Raw genomic sequence first — 14,091 nt, forward strand, 5'->3', positions numbered from 1 at the left:
GCTGAGCACAGGGGAAGAATAACCTCCCTCGTCCTGCTGGCCACACTGTTCCTGATGCAGGCCAGGATGCCATTGGCTCTCTTGGCCACCTGGGCACACTGCTGGCTCATCTTCAGCTTTGATTCTTTTATAAAGTTATAAACATAAAGAAATTCATGATGAGCAGCCAGTGTACTCATATGAGTACTGTTGTATGATGATGCCCAAAGTCTTTACTTTTCCACTCCTGTCGTGCTGCCTGCACTTGAGGTGCTCTGCAATGAGAAAGAATTGGTAAAAGTTGACTGACTAAACAAGGTAACAGCTACACCAAGTTGTAAACTGGGGGCCCAAAGCAGAAATATTTCACAGAATCACAGAATGTTAGAGGTTGGAAGGGACCTCCAGAGACCATTCAGTCCAACCTCCCTACCAAAGCAGGCTCACCTAGGGTAGTCTGCACAGGAATGCATCCGGGTGGGAGTCTCCAGAGAAGGAGACTCCACAACCTCTCTGAGCAGCCTGTTCCAGTGCTCTGTCATCCTCACTGTAAAGAAGTTTCTCCTCCTGTTGAGGCAAAACCTTCTCTGTTTCAGTTTTTATCCATTGCTCCTTGTCTTATTGCTGCTCGGCACCGGAAAGAGATTGGCCCCCTCCACTTGACACCCACCCCTCAGATATTCACAGACAGGGATCAGATCCTCTCTCAGTCTTCTCCACACTAAACAGCCCCAGGGCTCTCAGTCTCTCTCATGTTTCCTAGTCATCCTCATGGCTCTCTGCTGGACTCTCTCCAGCAGGTCCATGTCCCAAAACCGGACAGAGTATTCCATGTGTGGTCTCACGAGGGCGGAGTAGAGAAGGATTAAGCCATTTATGGGATTTAAGCCAACTCCATCTGAAGGGATCACTTTCTAAATCTAAGTGTGAGGAAGCAGATTCCTTCTTCCAGGGGCTGTTTGTCCCCCTCTATTACACCGAGGAAGGAGCTGTAACCACAGGCACAAAGTCTCTGCGTCACATCACTAGTAGCTCGAAATTCAGCCTGCAGTGTCTTTCAAGAGACAGCAATTTCCCCAGAAACGTTTAAGTTTAGAGTTGTTACTGTTATTTCTTCTCAGGGGTGTAAAACTCCAGCTGGAAGAACTTTCTTTCCCTCTGCACTGAGGTTGAGAATTCCTGGAAAGCCGTGACAATACTCAGCATTCAGGACTGCGCAGCCAGCCGTATTTCATGGACATTACACAGGCTTTTAATACAGGATTATGAATGAGCTCTAATGTTGAAATTCTATCAGGTTGAATTTCAGACCTTACTTAACGTATTCCCATGCAGTGACCTTGGGATATCTTTCCAATAACAGTGATTATTGCAGGCAGGCTGTTTCTTAGGGAAACATTTGTTCAGGGTGGACAAGGCTTCCTGAGAAATGTTGTACATCTTGGCGACTGACGTTCTATTTGTTTTGAATTAACTTTGGGCTTGTTTTATTCCCCTCACAGCCAGAATGAAATGTTTTGCCATGCAGTTCTTCGTGCATGCCTTCAAACAAACCTGGAGACCTTGCCGCTCGCTTTCGGAACTGTAATAGAGCCTGGGGCATGGAAATGCTTTGGGAGCTGGAGGTGTGCGTTGTACAGGATCACTGAGGCTGGAATAGACCTCTGAAAGCATGAGCTCCAGCCTGTGGCCTAACACCACCTCATCGACCAGACCACGTCACTAAGTGCCACAGCCAATCTTGCCTTTGACACCTCCAGGGACAGCAAACCACCACCTCCCTGAGCAGTCCATGCCAGTGTCTATTTCTCCTTTCCATCAGGAAGTGCTTCCTAACATCCAGCCTAAACCTCCCCTGACACACCTTCAGGCCATGCCCTCTCATCTTGTCACAGGTTGCCTGGGAGGAAAGCCTGACCCCCACCTTACTTTCAGGTAGCTGTAGAGTGTGGTAAGGTCCCCCCTGAGCCTCCTCTTCTCCAGGCTAACCAGCCCCAGCTTCCTCATCCTCTCCTCATCAGACTTACCCTCTTGTGAGGACAGGCTATGAGAGTGGGGCTCTTCAGCCTGGAGAAGAGAAGGCTACTAATACCTTGTAGTAGCCTTCCAGTATCTGAAGGGGACCTACAGGACTGCTGAGGACAGACTATTGACAAGGTCTTGTAATGACAGGACAGGGGGTAATGGGTTTAGTCTGGCAGAGGGGAGATTGAAACTAGATGTTAGGAAGAAGTTCTTTCCAGTGAGGGTGGTGAGACACCGGCGCTCAATGAGGTTGTGGATGCTCCCTCCCTGGAGGTGTTCAAGGCCAAGTTGGATGAGGCCTTGAGAGACCTGATCTAGTGGAATATGTCTGTGCCTATGGCAGGGGGTTGGAGCTGGATGAGCTTTGAGGTCCCTTTCAACCTAAACCATTCTATGATTCTATGCAAATCAGAAGAGAAAGAAAGCTACATCTAAAAGTGCCTCCATATGCACCAACAGCAGGAACTCCTCACACTTCTTTATTTCCTTACACTCTGTATCAACTTCTCAAAGATTCAGTCCTGGTTTCCCATGAATGAAGGAAACCTGGCTTCCATAGAAATCTCCATATCCTGAATATGTGAAAGACAAACTATAACACCCCAAAGGGAAGAGGAAAACCTGCTATCCCACCCGGCATCTGAGTGTAGGAAAAGTGCTGCTCCACTAGGACCAAAATGCTTTTAGATGCAGCCCACTACTGGGCACTACCTCAGCCTTTCAAGAATTCCTTTCCCACTCTAAACACTGACCCCACTTAATGCAAAATAGTTAATGCTCTCATCTGAGGATCTCCCACATGCTTGGAGGTATTGGAGTTCACAAATGAGACTACCAAACACCATTCCTGGTGCATGCACATCAGTCATTTGTTGGACACTCTCCATCTACGTCATGGTGTCAGTAGGAAAGAGTGAAGCTGCCTTTTGGCCAGACTGCTGTTTGATTTAAATGGCTAGATTTGGGTGTTGCTAAAAACCACCTCCCACCACTGCTGTCCCCTTTTCCAAGGGTCCTAGGTCCTGAACAGGCCCAAGTGTCTGACCTTGAAAAACAAGATATTTCCTTTGAAAAGAAAAATCTGCAGTCTAAATGATTTGGGGCACTGCTTTCCCTCCTCAGAGGGTTCTGGACTGCCCAGGTTTTGGTAGGAGCATGCCACAAGCATACATGGGAACATTTTTGCCCACTGATGATATATTAGGCAAGGGTTTTGAGTTGGCAGGTTACTAAAAGCCCTAGCCAAACAAAGACAAAATTGCAGTCTGTCAACAGAGAACACTGAGTTCTTGGCCACTGGTGAAGTGCTGGGACTGCTGGTAGCACACAAAGGTGACACTGACAACAAGGAGACAACAAGTTCTAGGGATTGCTTAGAATGTTCTCATGTTTGGAAACAAACAAAAAGATTGGGGGTTGGGGGTGGTGGTGGTTTTTTGTTGGGTTTTTGTTAGTTTGCTTGGTTTTTTGGGGGTTTTGTTTGTTTGTTTGTTTATTTCCTAAGCATTGTTCAAACTAGGAACAAGAAATGATCAACTTTCTAAAACCATAGAATCACAGAATCACAGAGCATTAGAGGCTGGAAGAGATCTCCAGAGATCGAGTCCAACCTCCCTGCCAAAGCAGGATCCCCTTAGGGTAGTCCACACAGGAATTCAGGTTTTGAAAAACAGGTGGGGTTTGAAAATCTCCAGAGAAGGAGACTCTATAACCTCTCTGGGCAGCATGTTCCAGTGCTCTGTCGCCCTCACTCTGAAGTCCCTCCTCACGTTGAGGTGAATCCTTCTGTGTTCCAGTTTGTATCCACTGTTCCTTGTCTTGTTACCATGCACCACTGAAGAGCTTGGCCCCCTCCACTTGACACCCACCCCTCAGATATTTATAGACATTGACCAGATCCCTTCTCAGTCTTCTCTTCTCCAGACGAAACAGCCCCAAGGCTCTCAGTCTCTCTTCGCAGGGGAGATGCTCAAGCCCCCTAATCATCCTCATGGCTCTCTACTGGACTCTCTCCAGCAGGTCTCTCATCTTTCTTGAATTGGGGGAACCCAAAACTGGACGCAGTATTCCAGGTGTGGCCTCACCAGGGCAGAATAGAGGGGGAATTCTTGCATAAGAGGAATTGCTGAAGCAGCAAAGATCTACAAACACATTGTGATTGCAATTATCTTCTGCAGTGCTTAAGGCAAGGTGTGAAATGGGTAAGGATGCGTGCAGAGCAGCTGCTGAGGGACTGTGTCACTGGGGGATCAGCAGTTCTGTGCTGCAGCTGGTACAGACCTTCCTTCTGAGAACTTTTAGGATTCCTAGTCTCTGTACTAGCTGTTTGGAGAAGCAGGATTTTTCCACAGGCATTCTATTCCCACAGAAAGTTTTGAATGAGTATTTTAAATATTTTATGTTGGGTATGTTGAGGAATCCTTCTCAGTAGACCTTAATTCCTTTTTCCATCCCCTCTGATTTCACCAAGGTCAGACAGATGCCAGGACGAAGAATTAGGATTAGGATCTATTTTCACAGGTTTTCAGAAGCTTGTGTTATTTCAGTTGTCCTGAGCTGTGTTCTCACGGTGCCACGGTGGGATTCCACCTAATTTAAGATGACCAAAAGGGACAAACAGCAAGGGGCAAACTGCAAATCCCCCTCCCCCTTTCTCCACCCTCCACGTACCCTTCCATCTCCTGAGTGCTCTGCACAGAAACCGACTGCTCCTACAGCAAGGAATTCAACCTCCTCGCCAGCTGCAGCATCACAGAGGCTCTTGGGGACAGCACCACAGTGACTTCTGTGAACCAGCACAGCAACAACTGATTTCACAAAGGAACAGTGAACAGCTAAGAAATCACATGGAATGCTGCCTGCTACAGACCCAGGCCAAATGTGAAGTGGTATTCTAGAGGTGACAGCATCTCTACACCATTACAGACCTTCTAAGTTTCCCAGTCCCAGGGGCGCAGTTTCACGGGAAGAAAAACCTGTTTCAGATCATGCCAGATATTTTGTGCACTGCCCAGCAGTTGTTATACCTGAGGATGTTCTCCAGATGTTCGTGTTTGCATGAAACATACAATAATAAAGTTGTAAACTGGAGGAAACAATGCCCGGACTGCGAGAAGGGCTTTTGGGCGGTCTGGAAAACACATGAAGACGAACTAGCCCACATGCAAAATCAACTTGTCCACAATAAAGGACAATAAAGGCTTCTTTTATTTGCTCTTCTAAAGAACTGCTACTTCTCCCAGCAAGTGGGCACGCATGATTTGTCACGGCTCTTACACTGCCAGTAGGTGATTGCTTGTATTTTGGGAAGCAGACACTCCTTCCACTCAGGCAGGCAGTGAGTGAGAAGTACAGGGTCTAGGGCAAGATGAAGCTACACTACAGATAGCTTTATGGCTACGGTATGAATGAAATAAGAATGCATTGTTCAGACATTGTCTAGAATGCTGTGCTAGTTAGAAGCAAGCTGGAATGTTTTGGTAACAGAACTAGATAACAGGCAGTGAAATGAAAACAATTGATGTCAACTTCGCTCACAGTCTCGCTGAGAGCTCTGGGAAGAAGAAGTAAACTTTCTCCATTTTGTCTTTCACTTCTGCCTTTGCCTTCAGACCTGGTCACATCTCATTAACCTTGCTCCTACTAACCTTGCTCCCTAACCTCTTGGCTTCACCTCTCTTCTTCCTGAGAACTGGGGTAAGGTTGAGAGGGCCAGGGGGAGGTGTTGGGGTGGTTTGAGAGCCCCTCCTGGGGACTCAGGTTTCTGGGAGGGGAGTTGTGCTTTTGTATTGTTTATCCTTTGTATATTTCTGTATATAATTGTATAGAACTGTATATATTGTAAATAGCTGCTTGTAAATTCTGCTAGCTGTAAATAAATTGCTTCATCTATATTCCCAGGGTCCGTCTGAGTTAGCTGGGTACCTACAAAGTGTGGGGGGGCGGGGTAACCCCCAAACCATCACAAATGCCAGCTGCTGAAAAACAAAAGAAAATCCTTGCAGTAACTGAAAATGGAGGAGATAGGAAGAGACTTGTAGCATCAGGGCAGTAAAATTTCCTGGTGGAAAAGAAGTTAGGTCACAGGTACCATCTGCACTGAAACTATAAAGAGCACCAAATGAGAATGTGCTGGCTAAGACATCTGCAGAGTGAAATGCCTTCAGTGTTTGCAAGCTGTTTAACAAGAGGTGAGTGAAACAGGAGTTCAAAAATGGAAGCAGTCTCTTCTTTCTTTTCTGGAACTGCTTCTCTTTGTCTGCTGGCCTAGGCTGCCCAGGCAAAAGAATCATAGAATCAACCAGGTTGGAAGAGACCTCCAAGATCAGCCAGGCCAACCTAGCACCCAGCCCTAGCCAGTCAACCAGACCATGGCACTAAGTGCCTCAGCCAGGCTTTGCTTGAACACCTCCAGGGATGGTGATTCCACCACCTCCCTGGGCAGCCCATTCCAATGCCAATCACTCTCTCTGGGAAGAACTTCCTCCTAACATCCAGCCTGTACTTCCCCCAGCACAACTTCAGACTGTGTCCCCTTGTTCTGTTGCTGGTTGTTTGGGAGAAGAGGCCACCCCCCACCTGGCTACAATGTCCCTTCAGGTAGTTGTAGACAGCAATGAGGTCACCCCTGAGCTTCCTCTTCTCCAGGCTGCACACCCCCAGCTCCCTCAGCCTCTTCTCACAGGGCTGTGTTCCAAGCCCCTCACCAGCTTTGTTGCCCTTCTCTGGACACCTTCCAGCACCTCAACATCTGTCTTGAATTGAGGGGCCCAGAACTGGACACAGTACTCAAGTGATGGCCAGGTTATTCACGAGGCAGTTAGAAATGGTTGTGAAACACTGGCCTGAGCCCACCATTGATAAGAGGACAGGTGTGCCTCATAGGAACTGAGGGCTTCACCCCTCAGTGGTGAGTGGGGGAGGTGAAGCATAGAGATCTGTGAGCTCACCAATCAATTGTAAAATCGTACAGGGTTTGGGAGGTGAATTTGGTTTGTGCTTAGCTTGACTTCAAGCTGAAACAACCAAAGGCACTTACAGGCTCATTCAAAGTAATTAAGCCAACTCTGATAAGAGCTTCACCTGGGGAGGCGCAGGGAGCCTCTTTTTGGGTGGGGGGATATGGAATTAATGTATTCTGTTCTGCTTTGTTAAGTGATGCAGCACTTCCTGATTGTGTGAAGTTACACACCACATTTAGAGAATCTAGAGCACAAATGAACATTTTACAGTTTTCATGGGACAGTCTCTGCTTAAGCATGTTCTGAGTTGTGCACAAGCATCTCTGAGTTCAGTTACATAACGGAATATTATGGTAAGACTTGTTTTGTATGTGTATCTGGTTTTGTGACTTAAGGTTTCTTTTCCTTTTCTGAATACCAGGGTATTTTCAAGGAGCTCCATGAATGTATGAGGGAGCTGGGATTGGTTAGCCTGGAGAAGAGGAGGCTCAGGGGAGACCTTATTGCTGTCTACAACTACCTGAAGGGGGGTTGTGGCCAGGAGGAGGTTGCTCTCTTCTCTCAGGTGGCCAGCACCAGAACAAGAGGACACAGCCTCAAGCTGTGCCAGGGGAAATTTAGGCTGGAGGTGAGGAGAAAGTTCTTCACTGAGAGAGTCATTGGACACTGGAATGGGCTGCCTGGAGAGGTGGTGGAGTCGCTGTCCCTGGGGCTGTTCAAGGCAGGACTGGACGTGGCACTTGGTGCCATGGTCTGGCCTTGAGCTCTGTGGTAAAGGGTTGGACTTGATGATCTGTGAGGTCTCTTCCAACCCTGATGATACTGTGATCATCTTCTTAGATTTTCTTTGCTTTTTTCCTCAGTAATGATTTACTTGTTTAGACTTTTTAAGTTGATGACATAGTTAAGGTTAAGAGTTTATAATAGAATATCACAAAATATTTTTTCTTAAGTCTTTTCTGTATATTAATATAGCATTAGGATTACATAAAAATAAATTAAAATATAATAAAAAAGAGGGGGTATAAGGACAGCCACCCTGAAAGAGGGACTGCAAAAAGAAAACCTTCTAAATTTTCAATTTTTAAACTGCTTTCTTATGGATAGCAACCCCTGATTATCAGAAATTTTAATGCCAAGGATTCTTTTGAGTGAAAAAAGAGAGAAGAAAAAAAATGGATAAGTCTTTTGTTACATCACACAGAGAGATTCACCCTAGGGATTCTTTTTCTGGTTTTATGCAATTGTTCAGGCAGGTTTTCAGGCTTCTGATGGATAAACTGTGGCAAGAACTTGAATGGGAAGATAATGATTGTGTTTGCACAGGTATAAGTTTTGACCATGCTTAATCTAGGTATTTTCATGAGTTTCCAACAACTCCTACTCATAGGTAAAGATGGGAAATAACAGTTTTATTGGTAGTGTTTAAAGTGCTGTACTTGTTATGTGTTTGTAAAAGGCACCTTGCAGAAAGGTAAGAAGCACTGCCTTTATTTTTAATAAAACAGAAAAAGGAAAGGAAAAAAAAAAAGTATGTTCCCCATCATTGAAAAAGATCAGTTCATGCTTTTCAACAAGATTGTAAGGATAATGTAGAATTCTGGAAGGAAGGAGAGAGGATTGCTGCTTCCTTCTTTACACCACAAATTGCATCAGCCCAAGCTTCAGCAACATGAAATAAATTAGGAAAATGCTACCAGCATGGCACTTTCAGGTCTCCTATTAGATATAGATAGTATTAGAGATGCTACCTTGCAAAATAGGGCTGCAATTGATTTTTCACTTTTAGCTCAGGGACATGGTTGTGAAGATTTTGAAGGACTTAGTGTTTTGTTAGGTTATGATTATTATTGCTTATATTGGTACCATGTTTTTTGCAATGTATTCAAAGAATGCTTGAACGTGCCACATTCAGGGTCTTTTTTTGTGCAACAGAAAGGGGGGAAAGTGGGATCACAGGCCATTAATGCAACAATGGCCAATCATGGATCAGTGTCAGCACTGTACTGGTCCCTGACTCCATTCGCCACGTCAGGAGTCCAGCTGTCCTGGAGACAACCTGTCCCACTAGTGAAGACTGAAGCAAAGAAGGTGTTAAGCACCTCTACCTTTTTCTCACCTGTTGTCACTCTATTCCCCTCTCTATCTAATAAGGACTGGAGGTTGTCCTTGGCCCTTCTCTTGCCATTCATACATTTAAAGAAACACTTTTTATTTTCCTTGACAGCCGTGGCCAGCCTGAGCTCCAAATGGGCTTTTGCCTCTCTAATTTTTCCTCTACAAGACCTAGCAACTTCCTTGAACTTATCCTGGGACACCTCCCCTCTTTTCCAGAGGTGATACACTCTCTTTTTAATTCCTTCAGCAGCTCCCTGCCCATCCAGCCTGGCTGCCTCCCTCGTCGGCTCGTCTGCCGGCTCAGTGGCACTGCCTGCTCCTGTGCCTGCAGGAGTTCTTTCTTGATGTAGGTCCTGCCTTCCTGCACTCCTTTGTTTTCAAAGGCTTTTTCCCAAGGAACTTTCTTAGTTCCTTAAAAAGGCTGAAGTCTGCCCTTATTGTCCTGCCCTGCCCTCCGCTTTTCCCTGGGCAGCTCCTGCCGTCCTGCTGCTGCTCTCTGCCTTTCCCCGGGGCAGCTCCTGCCGTCCTGCTGCTGCTCTCTGCCTTCCCCGGGGCAGCTCCTGCCGTCCTGCTGCTGCTCTCTGCCTTCCCCGGGGCAGCTCCTGCCGCCCTGCTGCTGCTCTCTGCCTTCCCCGGGGCAGCTCCTGCCGTCCTGCTGCTGCTCTCTGCCTTCCCCGGGGCAGCTCCTGCCGTCCTGCTGCTGCTCTCTGCCTTCCCCGGGGCAGCTCCTGCCGCCCTGCTGCTGCTCTCTGCCTTCCCCGGGCAGCCTTTGCTACCTTTCTCCTCTCTACGTTACCAGCTCTTGCTCCATTACCAGCTGCTGCTCCGCTCCGTTACCAGCTCCACCTCCTGCTCAGTTTCCAGCTCCATTCCCAGCTCCTGCTCGTGGTCCATTTCCAGCTCTTGCTCCTGGTCTCTTTCCAGCTCCTGGTCCATGTTCGCATCCATCGCAGAACCTAGAGCAAAACCTCCGAGGATCCGAGCTCCTAGAGAAAACAGCCTCAATAACAGCACAGACTTAGCACCCGTGAGCTAAATTAAAGGCAGATGTTGCAGTTGGTCAGTAGTTTAGCCCTAACATGGCCCTAGCTAGCCGGGGGGCCAGCGAGGCCCCCCGGCCTTTGAAATCCTCCACCACGCACCCGGTGCTCACCCGTGGGCACTCACCTGGGATGCCAGGCAGAGGATCCCTTGGCCCGCAATGGGCCCAGCTTGGGGCTGGGCTCCTCCTGCGCTGCTTATAAAGGGCAGTGAGCAGGGAGTGCAAAGTGGCCACAGCTGGGGTGGGAGGAGACTTACAATCAGTGGGAGTTCTGCTTCAGGTGGGGTAGATTGAATCCTATTAAGCATATAATACACATTCTTCCTATGCTTCTGCTTAAAGCCGACTGAAAAAGAAACAACAGCCCCCTGGCTATTGATTTACAATCAGTACCCAATGTGCCACCCCAAAAGAAACACTGACTCACGAGGTAGTCTTATTTGAATGAGCCTTTTCTGCGGGGGGGTAAGGAAGAAGAGGAAATAAAATGGAGCTTAGCTAGTGCCACAGAAAGCTCCACTTTTGTCACCTGTTGAGAGGATCTGCTAAAGACAGTCCAATGGAGAGTCATCAGGATGAGTGGGAGACTTGAACATTTCCCCTATGGACACAGACTGAGAGACCTGGGGCTGCCATGTCTGGAGAAGAGAAGACTGAGAAGGGATCTGATCAATGTCTATAAATATCTGAGGGGTGGGTGTCAAGTGGAGGGGGCCAATCTCTTCACTGGTGCATGGTAATAAGACAAGGAATAGTGGCTACAAACTGGAACACAGAAGGATTCACCTCAACAGGAGGAGAAACTTTACAGTGAAGGTGACAGAGCCCTGGAATAGGCTGCCCAGAGAGATTGTAGAGTCTCCTTCTCTGGAGACTTTCAAAACTCAACCTGCATGCACTCCTGTGTGGGCTACCCTGGATTATCCTGCTTTTGGCAGGAGGTTTGGACTCGATGATCTGTGGAGGTCCTTGCCAACCTCTAACATGTGATTCTGTAACAGTGTTTCATGTCTCATGCTAGTAAATTGGGCAGATCCTACCCCACAGGTCATTATTTGCACTATCTTGCATTGGGCCACTGGGGGAAAGTTGTGTGCTTGTTTTATCTTCCCTTTTATTCTGAGAGATGTCAGAGCCTCCAGAGATCGCTCACCTGCAAGCACAAGTAAGAGGCAAATGCATTACTTATCAAGTTCTCTTCTTTCTTGGACCATCAGCTATCCTGTATAAACCCAGATGTCAGCCTACCATCACCCACACGTGGAGTACATGCCATAGCCACTGTGCTAAGGCCTCAGTTGTAAACAGCTCATAGAGCATCTTGAAAACAATTTACAATTAAGGTACCTTTTATATGTGGAAGCCTCATAGCTACAATGAGGAGAATCAGAGACTGGTTTGTTAATTGGTTTCATGCTGCTGATCATGCCACCACTGCTTCTCCCACCCTGCAACCAGGGGAGCAGTAGCAACAACTGAGAGAATGTCCCTTACTAGGAGTTTCCCTGGGTCTGAAGTGGTGGGGTGTGTGCCTGTGTCTTAAGCACCATGACATGCCATGCACTGCAATACAAAGCCTGCCTTGAGTTGGACTGAAGAGCAGAGACATCCCCCAAGCCTGCTGCCAGGCCAGCAGCAGTAAGAGGTCCACACACCTCCAAAGAGCTGTCTCAGCACAGCATCCCTCAGTGCTGATGGATTGGCTGGGTGGTGCTAGGCAAAGCCACCACAGGGCATCTGGCTGCATCTCATTCAGTTGGTGTCTCATTTCAGAAATACCAAACTAGTACAGTTCTGATAGGGAACCATGGTGGATGAGTGGAAGGCAGAGGGCTCCAAGGGATTAATTTTCTGACTAACAGGGATTATACTAAGCTTGTAAACCAAACCTGTAGTGTTCCATCTATCCTAGGGCACTCTGCAGCGTTGAAGAGCAATTAGCAAGTGAAATGGTCTTGATGTAACCCTCCAGTTTCCATGAATAAAAACATGCAAGCTGGTTTGGAAACAACCTGAAAATTCTTCCCCTTCCTTGCACCTATTTCCTAAAACCCCACTGCTGAGTTGATCTCCTGTTGATCTATGGCACTACCTTGCTGTCCACAGGGTGTTCCAAACCTGCATCCTGGGAGGTGAAATTTTGACAGAAACCAACTTCCCAGCCAAATTCCTTCAGGCTGAGTGTGGGCACCATAGGGTTCTTATGGCACACCTTCAACTCACCACTGCAGCTTTCAGAAGCAGACAAAACTTAGGCTAAGTAAAAGCTGTACCTTTCTCTGAATGTTTCCTCTCTCTACTGGGTCTGGGTGATTGCAATATGTACTCTGCAGCACTGTGCCCCTGCCAGAAACCTGCTGGAGATGAAGTGCTGGTTATATAATATTCACAGCCAGTTAAGGGAATGCAAATCAAAGCAAAATCAGTTCCCCAGGGCATTCCGTAGCTAGAGACACAAAACCTGACATAAAGCTAGACCAATAAGGAAGGAAAACAAAACTATTTATAAAGAAGGTTTATTTTGTATCTGTGTACAACAAATATATGAAAACAAATTTTATTTGAAAAAAAGGTCTATTTGGTTTTTTTAAAAGTATTGAATCCTCTTAAGGAAAGGTTGTAGTCTGTAAAACAGTACTGAAGGCTAAAATTATACTTTGATAATATAGGTTTCTGTGTACATATATATATAAAAACCATGTGCAATTTATATATATATATATATATAGTATATATAAATAGCAGGTGTGACTTACATGGTATTTTAAGGTATGTTATTTAAACATCTGAGTAGCAATAGTGACAATACAAAATATAGTTTGCTATTTCTGCACAGTTTGCATTCAGGTTTTTGCTAAGCATCTAGACAGTGTAAAATTTAAACATACAGAAATAGTCCCCTGTGATTGTATACCTTGTGCTCAGCTCCCAAGCTTCCTCTGTCCTGATCTTAATCACACCAAACTCACTTCAGAGGGTTCAATATTAGTCCTTAGTAGCATCTTCTCAGAGCAATGCAAGGAAATCTGCCTTGCCTTGCTCTGTGCTGCAGCATTGTGTGCACACAAGAGAGAACAATGCATTTCTTATGTTAAAGGGTCTCACTCCCAGAGATCACATACACCTCACCACATTGACTCATTTCATTGCACTCCATATCCTGCAAAAATAAATCTCCTGTAGGACAGCATATGCTGCTGCAGACTGAAGTTTAAGTAATGTATTTCTTTAACATAAGGGCAGGGATATACTGAAATTTTATAACACTTAAATTCAGCAGCAATCTGTAATTAAACCATGTTTCTGTACCACACTTTCATGCTGGGTTGTTTGGGGTTTTCTCTATGTTTGTGGTCGAGAAAACCTACTTTTCTTTAAATAAAAGCAAGGAGTAAAAGCAGTCCTTCTAGAGGAAACTGCTAACAGCCCATGAGAGCAGGGGTTGGACTAACTGACCTCTGGAGGTCCCTTCCAACCCATACCACTCTATGATTCTATACTCAACCAACTGGAAACACCAGAGGCCAGTCTGCAGATCCTTTCCTGTAGCCAGTGAGCAACTACTTAGATGACTTCCGAGGGAAGACTCATGTGAGTAGGTGCTTGCTACAGCAGAGCCTGAGAGTTTTAGCTCTCAACACTGATTGCCTTTATTTTGCATCTATTTGACATTAAGATATTGTATCTTTTTTTCCCCAGGTCTTTCTTTTGTGGCTAAAAAAAAAGAGGGCATTTCTGACTAGTCCACATGTTTTGACAGTAGCTGTAATTTAACTGAAGGATGTTTGCAATTTAGATAGAGAATCACAGAATCAGAGAACTGTCAGGGTTGGAAGGGACCTCAGAGTTCATCCAGTTCCTACTTCCCTGCCATGGGCAGGGACACCTCACACTAGGTCAGGCTGCCCACAGCCCCATCCAGCCTGGCCTTAAAAACATCCAGGGATGGGGCTTCCACCACCTCCC

Source organism: Pogoniulus pusillus, chromosome 4 (assembly GCF_015220805.1).
Source record: "Pogoniulus pusillus isolate bPogPus1 chromosome 4, bPogPus1.pri, whole genome shotgun sequence".
In the NCBI taxonomy this organism is placed as follows: Eukaryota; Metazoa; Chordata; class Aves; order Piciformes; family Lybiidae; genus Pogoniulus; species Pogoniulus pusillus.